The 9112-nt window shown below is 50.0% G+C and overlaps 1 protein-coding gene across 4 annotated transcripts in view; it reads right to left on the bottom strand.

Moving 5' to 3' along the window:
• Positions 1–1799: 1799 nt before the first annotated feature.
• The window catches only part of EPHB1 (EPH receptor B1), an 87133-nt gene continuing 79820 nt past the window's right edge, over positions 1800–9112 (bottom strand). For 3 of the 4 annotated variants that reach the window (XM_075099530.1, XM_075099533.1, XM_075099532.1), the window contains exon 17: positions 1800–2190. The gene's annotated coding sequence lies outside the window, so the exon portion shown is untranslated. Of the gene's footprint in view, positions 2191–2725; positions 2803–9112 lie in introns of all 4 variants that reach the window. The other variant, XM_075099531.1, reaches the window with a different exon arrangement.

Raw genomic sequence — 9112 nt, 5'->3', positions numbered from 1 at the left:
ACAGCTGCCTGTATCTATATTCAAAGCTCAGGAAAACTTTTTTGGACTCTGTGTGGCCTTGGTAAATGACATGTCATGCAGGCGAAGCTGGTGACTGGTTACCCCTCCCGGGAAAAAAAAAATGCAGGGGCCAGAGCCTACAGCCATATAAACTGGCATCAGTAAAGTGAGGCTCCATCAGGGACTACCCTGAGACAGGCAGCTGTCCGGCCAGGGCAGGACCAGCTCAAGCTCTGCCCCAGCTGTGCTCTGCTAAGTGGCTCTGGGCTCTGATCGCAACCCCATGCAGCTGCCCAGGCTCCCCAGCCAACCTTCAGATCCCCATTAAGCCATAAAACTGTCAGCAGGGCTCCTCCAGACCCTATTAAAAGGCTATTCCCAGGCAAGCTACTTTGGGAATGTTAAGCACTGGCTATAAATGTCTTTTGGTTACTTAAGGGGAAAACCTCAGGGCGACCTCTATAAGGGGTCCCCCTCTGAGCCAATATCCCAGAGGATTCAAGAAACATGAATATACATTTAAACCACACCGGTAGCACATTAAATCAAATATCTACTTAATTAAGGATGCACAAACAGCTTCAGCTCTGCCCTCCATTAGCCACTGCCCATTTGCATCTTGCAAATGGTCCAAATACCTGCCAGGAGGCTGGATTTTATGGCATGGGTGCTCTAGCTTCATTTGTCAGGATGGGCTTGGCAGAAAAATAAAAAAACCAAATCCCCAAAACCAGTTACTCTGGGTCTGCAGTTCTCCCCCTGTATACAAAGTGTGAGGCAAACCTCACTGTGCATATGTGAGCCTGGGGCAGCAGAGTCCTGCCTGCAAGGACCTGGAGCTGTCACCGTGAGCATATGAAATTCACTTGCTCAAAAAACACTATAGCAAAAAACACCAGCTCTTAAGACACCCGAGATGCAGCAAGAACTCAGAAAGATCTCTTGATAGCAACTGTGAGAAAGCCCCACATCAGCAATACCACAGACCTGTGAATTACAGGGCAGCAGAGACCTCAGGGATGTGCTGGCCCCACCTACAGCTAAACCAGCAGACACCTCCCTCCCTGTGAGATCACCCCAAAACCACAGGGCATGGGAAACCTGTACCCCCCACCTCGAAAGCTCTCCCAGTAGCAGCTCCTCTTTCTGAACCCCAAATACCTGGGTAGTTGTTGCTATTTCTAAATCTATCAATTTACAAAACTTTCCCGTTTTAGCCGTCATCGCTGGCTGGAGGACATTCCCTGTGGTCACCCAATGCCGGCAGGGTCACCAACCCTCAGGTAACATCACCCAGTTGGGCTGCATGGTCCCACCTGGATAAAATGCCCAAGCGCAGCCAATACAAAAAGAAGAATCCATTTTCCTGCAATCATTTACAGTAATCCTTAAAGCAAGCAGGTTCAAGTTGAGCATCAGCCTTTTAATCAACAGGCTCCAGCAAGACTTGGGAATTGAGGAGCTGCTGTGCCCTCCCAGTGCAGACAGCACTTTTGTCCCAGTCAGCACTTCCAGCATGGCTTTCCTGAGCAATTGCACACGAGGGCTTTGAAACATACTTCGCAGAGAAACCCGTGCCAAGAAAATTCCTTCTCCTGGCTTTCTGCAGCAAGCAACCTCCGATAGGGATTGCTGAGAATCAAGTCACTTCATTTACAAACCGGAGAGCCAAATCTGATAGACATCAAAATTTGAGGTAAGTCAAGGAGCGATGGAGCGCTGCCAGTTCCCCAAATGAATATTTATGGCAAAGATTCACCCAGCTCTGAGCTGAAGAGAAACCAGCAGCGGGAAAGGCTACCCCTGGGAAGGGGAAGAAGAAAGATCAGGTTTATTTCATCATTTTTATTGAGTGCAATTTTCTCTTTAGTACAATATTCTCTGAAAGTTACTGTTACAAACTCCAACAATTTCAACACAATCAACAAATTAGGGAAGGGGGGTGGGGAGAAGGGCAAAAAAAAATTACAAGGGGTGAAATCTTTTACAGACATCTCACTGGTTATGTACAGGACAGGTATGGCCGGCTGGCACAGGGAATGCCGCGGCTCGGGGGCAAAGGGGCTCCCGGCGTGCTGCGGAGATCTCCCGGATCATCATCTCGTGGGTGGCAGAGGGGAGCAGTCCCGGCAGACCAGTGGCAACCCCTTTCCGTCGCTGCTGCCCGGCTGCAACGCTGGGCTCACGCCCCTGCAAGGCAAGAGGGAGGGGAACAAGAAAGGGGTGAGAATAAGCACTTCCCATGCTCAGAGAGGCAGCACCGAAAATGCAGGCTGCTCCTTCACAGCTGAGATCCACAGCAATGCCAAGCCCCACCCCAATCCCCTGCCCTGCGGCCGGTGGGGACTGCACCCCCCGAAATCCAAAGACTTCTTACGACACAGCCTCTCTCTCAAAAAAAAAAACAAACCCAAACCAACCCACACCACTAAAAGCAGTAATTAATTAATATGCTGTCAGACAAGTGACAATTTCACTGAAAGCTCCCAATTTTTCCTCAGGGGAAAAAAAAGAAATGGAAGAGACATGTTTCTTTGTGAAGCCAAGATGCTTTGAGGAGGGGAGGTTGAGACTTCATTGTGGGGGCGGGAGGGTTACCGTGTCCCCCAGCCATGAAGATGATTTTTCCCCTCCCTTCCACTGCAATATGAGCACCCCCAGGTCTAAAGCAGGAGCAAACCACCAGGCACCAAGAAATCACTCTTTCCAAAATAACAAAACCCACCCATTTTCTCCACTGCTGGGGTAAAGCAGGTGGTCTCCAAACCAAAAGAGCAGCCCCAAGAGCACCTCCTTCTCACCCTGCAACCAAGAAGTGCCACACAGCAGCAAAATCCCATTATTCAGTCACTTCAGAGAGGCAAAGCTGTTTTTAATATACAATTGCACCTTGGAAACATAAAGACATCACAATAAATAACAAAGCAATTGACCACTGCGTCCCTTTGCCGGGCCACCAATAACCAGGGCTTGCTGGTATAATTATTGCCAGGCATCTCTGTGCCTCTCTGAACATACCCATGCTTCAATAAAAAACTCCAGCTGCGTCTGACATTTTGCTCCTATTAAAATTCATCATTCTGCTGAATGAAAATAATTTTTTTTAGCAAACCCAGCTAGTAACGAAACTTTTATTTAGTAATTTGATGTTTGGCGGAAAAAGGGACATGGGAGAAAGGGTAAGAGAAATTGAGATTATCTTAAAGAAAAAAAAAGAGCTTTGGCTGTGGGAAGAGATATCACTGTGTATTTCTTATGCACCAGGGTCCATTTTCAGTGCCACACTCGGAGATTCAGTCCCATGGCTCCCATTAACATTAATGGGAGCAGAACAGCTAAACAGCTGGGGAAAAGCAACAACAGAAATACAAATGTTTTACGAAAGGCAGTGGATGCAGGGGACAGTAGACGATGCACTGAGCCGGGCAGATCCCCGGGGACTGGTGTAAATTAGGGTGGTTGCACCCAAGTCAGTGGGGTGACAGTGATTTATATCGGCTGCAGATTTGGCCACATTAAAGCTGAAGCCAAGCAATGGCTCCAGCCCCAAGTGCTGCTCCCAGCTCCGCCACCACCTTCCCCCATGGCCTTTCCCAGCTCATTTAGCCACAGCCATCCAACCTGCCTGGAAGCAGTGGAGCCAGGGAAGGCTTTTGGGGTTTTATATTACCCTGGGGAGCCTGCACCTTCCCCGGGGTGGTGGCTGCTCTCCCATGGCAGCTACAGCCCTTCCCTTTGCCCTGGCAAAAATGATCCAGGGGCAGCGACAGATGATTTGGGCCAATCCCAAAGGATCAGTCCCAAAGGACCTGATGGACAGGTCACAAGCAGCCAGGGGAGGACAGGGAGGGGGCAGCACGGTCAAGCATGCCCCAGGTACACAGCCAACGAATCACTACCCTGTCACACATCCTCATCCCTGTGCTCCAGTGTAGGAGCCCCTGCAAAGCAGCGCAGCGGGCTTTGATCTCAGCCTGTAAGTGCTGGCATGACACAAATAGCAATAAAAAGGCCACGTTTGTGAGATGAGAGGGCATCCTGTAAAGGAAGGTGTTATCAGCATCAGCTTGGCTATAGGGGAGCGAATGGCATGGTTGGGATGCAGGCAGCGTGCTGGCCCTGGAGCGCTCTCCCTTTCCATGCTCATGGGAATGGGGCAGTCAGGGCAGAACCCCAAATACCCAAAATGATCAGAGGATGGGCTGCACTGCCAACCCAGCTGCTATTCCTGAGCACTCCCGTGGAAAGGGGGAGCAGCAGGTGGGAGCGGGGGAAGGGATGGAGGCATGCACAGAGCCGCCCCTAGCTCAGGGAGTGTCTCAAAGCCATTGTCATATCACTAACCACTCCTGCGAGCCCTACCCAGGCACCAGCCTGGCTACGGCCCTCACCCAACCCTTTGGCAAAGGGGAGCTGCACCTCGCCGTTTCCCTGGGGCATCGGGGCAGGAGCCTCCCAGCAACCCATCCCCATCTGGGGTCAGGACACAGTGCTGCTGCCCAGGCACTAACCCCAGACAAAAGACCAGAGCCTAAGCCCCAGACCACTGGCAGCCTCCAGCTGTGGAGACCTCCCCAAAATATTTGTGCTCAGGAAACTGAAAAGAGTTCAACCAAAACGTGGCAGGGAAAAATAAACAAACTGATGTGCACATTTTGCAGTCGCCTGCCCGTGGAAGCCCCTGCAAGGCTCCAGTCCATGTTTCCAACACAAGGCTCACCTTGCTCCTTAGACAACACTTGGCATGGTCTGCGCCTCCTGCTGTCAGTCCCGCTCAGTGCTAATTAGCATTGATAATTGCACTGATGGTGACCATAATTTTCCTGCCCTTTCTCCCCACCTTCACGCAAGGGTTCAATTGCATAATGAGACCTCTGAGGATGATCATGGAGAGAGGAGGAGGTTCACCCCCACCGCGATGTCAGCTCCTGGAAAACGTGCAGGGATGGGTGAGCAGAGAAGGGAAAGCCACAGCCCAGGTCAGCAGATGAGGGAAAGCTGCTGAGCCTTGTTTACTTGGGGACACAAAGAAAAGTTTGCTCCAATTAATTTTTTTAAGTGGATAGGCATTAATCCCCCCTAACACTTATCTAGAATTAACGCAGCCTTAAGTAGATTTTGGCCTAATCCACTTCCATGCTGCCCTGAAAGGGCGCGTGCGCCTGTTTTGGGAACTAGCAGAGTTCAGATAATCCACTTAAAATTCAGGTGGCTGGTTTGTTCAGATTAACCTCCTCCAGCATTTCCCTCCAGAGATAGGCCAGGAGCCCTCAGCACCATCCTGCCTCTGCCACCAGCAGGGCCACCCCATCCACAGTCATCTCTCCTAGCAATGGCGCTGGTTTCTCCTCCACTTGCTGTCTGTGTGTTAGGGACAGCTTGGACCCAGCAATGTCCCTAAAACAGCCACTACAGCAGAGCCACACAACGGGGGATGGACAGCCAGGGGCTTCACAATGTTTTTAAATGCTGATAGCCAGAAAGAAGGATAGCAGATGCAGCAGAGATGCTCAGACACAGACAGGGAGGGAGTGAGTAGCTCTGCCCAGGCTGTAGGGATGCTCACAATGCTGCTCTGTGAAGGATGGCCAGCCAAAGCCCTGTGGTACAGGTGGCCCTGAGATACCATCCCCAGAGCAGCTCTGACAACCCAGAAAGGCCCAGGTGAAGGTCAGATGCATCTCCCTGCCCAGCACAGTGTGCTTCTCTGATGCAAACCAAGAGACCAGATTTAACACCATGGATGCTTACAGTCCCCAATGACACATGCCTGCTTCTCATCTCACATCTCTCCTCCCACCACGCACAGCAGAGAGAGTCCTCTCTTGACCAGAGCAGCTGTGTCTGCTCCTTTTTCCATGCCAAGCCTTGGGATGGCAATGCAGTCCATCAGGGTCCAACAACAGACACACACGATCCAGCAGACCACCCCCGAGATGTGGATTCAGAGCCAAAACCTAAGGGCATCAAAATTGGGAGAGCAAAACACAAGAGCGGCTCTCACACCTCCCAGAGACAGGTTTTGAGGAGGCTGAGCTCAGCTAGGACAGGCACAACCAGTCCCTGTCCTTTAAGGGTCCCTTCCAACCCACAACAATTCTGTGAAAAACAAGCCAAAACGGGAGCAGTGGGGAAACCACTGACAGGGTGAAACATGTCTCCACGAGAGTCCCATCGGCGTGGACTTTGCCTCTCCTCTGTCATTGCTCAGGAAGTTTCTGGCTCTTCCAAAATCAAGAGGAACTTCACCAGGAACTGCCAGAGAAGGTCTCCTTCAGGGCCTTTGAAAATAATTTGGAAGGCACCCAAGTTGTAATGAGACCAGCATCCATCCTGGTCTTTCATGCAAGAGCCACCAAAGCAGATGACGACACAGGCATTAAACAACCCTCTGCAGCTCCTCAAGCAGCAGGAACGTTATGGGAGCAGGAGACATGCAGCACCTGGATATGTGCATTAGCTGGACGTGAAGCCCTGGCCCCAACTGCCCGGCTTCCCATCTGCAGTTTAATGAGGACGGGTGGCCTTGGAGCTACGGTACATTTCTGAGAGCTTGAAAATATGCCGCAGGGTTTGTAAATCCATTCCTCATCTTAGAAACCCATTGATCCTTTTTTTTTTTTAAAGTCAAATTCAATGTTTAAGAGTAATGATTTCCAAATGAACACGGAGTGCCTCAAATATATCAGCCGCTTTTATGGATCAGAGGCAAAAGCCTTAGTCTAGACCCTAATGAACGCAAACGTGTCTGTCCCCATCGCAAAACAGCAGCATTTGTGGCAGTGCAAAAAAACCCTTCATCAGTGATGCCCAATGATTTATCCCATGCCACGAGCCAGCTGTGATGCTCCCTTGGTTGCCACAAGGATGTCCTTGGCCAGCAGGCAGGGATGCAGGAGGCTTTACTGATGACACCTCTGCAAATCAACCCCAAAACAACCCCTCCCTCCCTCTGAATCAAACATCCCGGAGCGGCATCCTCCACACCAGCTCATTGCCCTGCAAAGGAGTGGAAATCAGAAGAAAAGTTCCCTCAGGACTCAGGCTGGTGTACGGGGAGCTCCTGGAGCAGAGATGAAGGAGAGTGGAAGGGGAGGCTGGGGGAACAACAGCCCTGTTTTCTCCTAGGGAGAGGAGCGTTACAAGCACCGAAGCTGACAGGCTCAGGAATAATGGTCTGAGCTCGCTCTTATTCAAAAACTGGCTTCCTGCTGTTTTCATCACAAGCCCCACTCTGACTTGCAGCAACATTTAAAATTAAATATACATAAGTGCTTTCAAAGAACTGTTAATTTGAAGGTCATTAAATGGCATAAAATTATATAATTTTTTTTTATTAGAAAGAGGCACATAATAATGCTATTAATACATGCTCCTTTTCCACGTTCAAAAGCTCACTCTCACCCTGGATGTGCGAGTGGCTGAGCTCACCTTTGCTTGCAGCAGCACAACATCTCATTTTAATTACTACTATTGAGAAAGCTGCTGTCTCCTCCATTGCATGTGGCGCAGCCCGCCAGGGATGGCGTTGTATAAAAGACACGGCAACGCCCAGGGAGAAACAATGCAGCTGAATTGCTAATGGGGATTTTTTGGGGGGGGGATGAGTGGAGCAACACAGCAGGGCTGGCACAGGAGGACACAGAAAGGAGGGGGTAATGTGAAGCCAGTTGGCAACACCAAGTCCAGACGTGACCATGTTGCCCACCAATTCTCACACCAAGACCTTGGGCCAAGCTCAGAGCAGGGTTTTTGTAGCAAAAAGTCCCTTATTCATGTAATGCTACATGCAAAAAAGACAAAGCGACACAGACACAAAAAAAACCTCCTAAAAAAGACATGAAAGGGCGGAGGTTTTTGCAGTTGCCATAGAAATGTAGATAAGGAGCTGACAACTGTGAAGTGTTTCCGTGAAAGGACTGGATCAGGGGCGAGCGTGAGGTGGGCTCACTCGAAGGCAACCCAGGCGAGCAGCTGCATCCATGTGCCGCTGCTCAGCACAGAGGCGGAATGCAACCAGAGCAGCAAGATGCCACAGCCAAGCATCAGCTATGAGCAGTGGCCAGGATCTGCCCCAGTGGGGTCTACCAGCAAAGGGCACCTCCCAGCACCAGCACCTGGCAAATGAACCCACCAGGACCTTGCAAGGAACCCCAGCCCAGAGGAAAGGCCTGAGGTGCTGGTTCACTTCAATCAGAAATGCCTTTTTATTTTTTTTGCTGTGCAAACAAAAGCTTTGGGGGGGAAAAAAAATAATTTTTAAGCCCTCCCTTCCCCTTTGGGATCAAAGAAAAACTACAACACCAACCACAGCATGGATCAGAAGAAGGCATGAAATGGGAGCTTCCATTTCTAGACCACACTTAGCGGTTTCATTTTTCTTCTTTTTTTCCACTGGTTCTTTCCCCACATTTGGCAGAGCCCCACCACATTGGCAAAGCATCCAACGGACCAAATCTGCATCAATCCTCTGTCCACAAAAAAAAGCAGCAGTAGCTGTAAAGTAGAGCCTCCTGCCCCACGTCCCACCACTGCCTGCAGGTCCTGCCCCATCTCCACACAAGGCAAAGCCAGAGCATCCCAACAGTTTCTCCATCACATCACCAATGGAAGAGACTTCTTGAATGACTTGGACAGTGCAGCCACTTGGCTACAGCCAAGTGCCTGGGAGTTTCCTGCTGATGCAGAAAGGTGAATGTTGGCAACAAGCCTTGACCTAAGGGGCTCCTCTTTAATGGTGCCCTGCACCTCCTACGCTGGCGAGAACCTCCTCCTTGGCATCTGATGAAGGAAAAGAAGGGCCAGTCCAAGGACACGCTACCCTGCTGTCACGGCCGGGCAGAGCTCATGCTGTCACTCCTGAACAGAAAGACTTCGCAGTTTGGAAAACTTATTTTCCTTGAAATAAAGGGCTCCAAAGAAACAAAACAGTCCAACAGAAGTCTTTGATTTTTTTAATGTTATTTTTTTCAATAAAAAAGCAAAAATCAAATATGGCTACTTTGCACTTTCCTCATAGTTTTCCATTATCAGATCAGAAAACTGACAGCTTTTGGTGAAATCTTCCATTTCGGATGAGAAGCCTTTATTGAAAGACAGGAGAACAGGTGGC

This window comes from Phalacrocorax aristotelis, chromosome 7, assembly GCF_949628215.1.
Source record: "Phalacrocorax aristotelis chromosome 7, bGulAri2.1, whole genome shotgun sequence".
Classification (NCBI taxonomy): domain Eukaryota; kingdom Metazoa; phylum Chordata; class Aves; order Suliformes; family Phalacrocoracidae; genus Phalacrocorax; species Phalacrocorax aristotelis.
The sequence above is the reverse complement of the archived record's forward strand: the minus strand, read 5'-3'. Positions and strand labels throughout refer to the sequence as shown.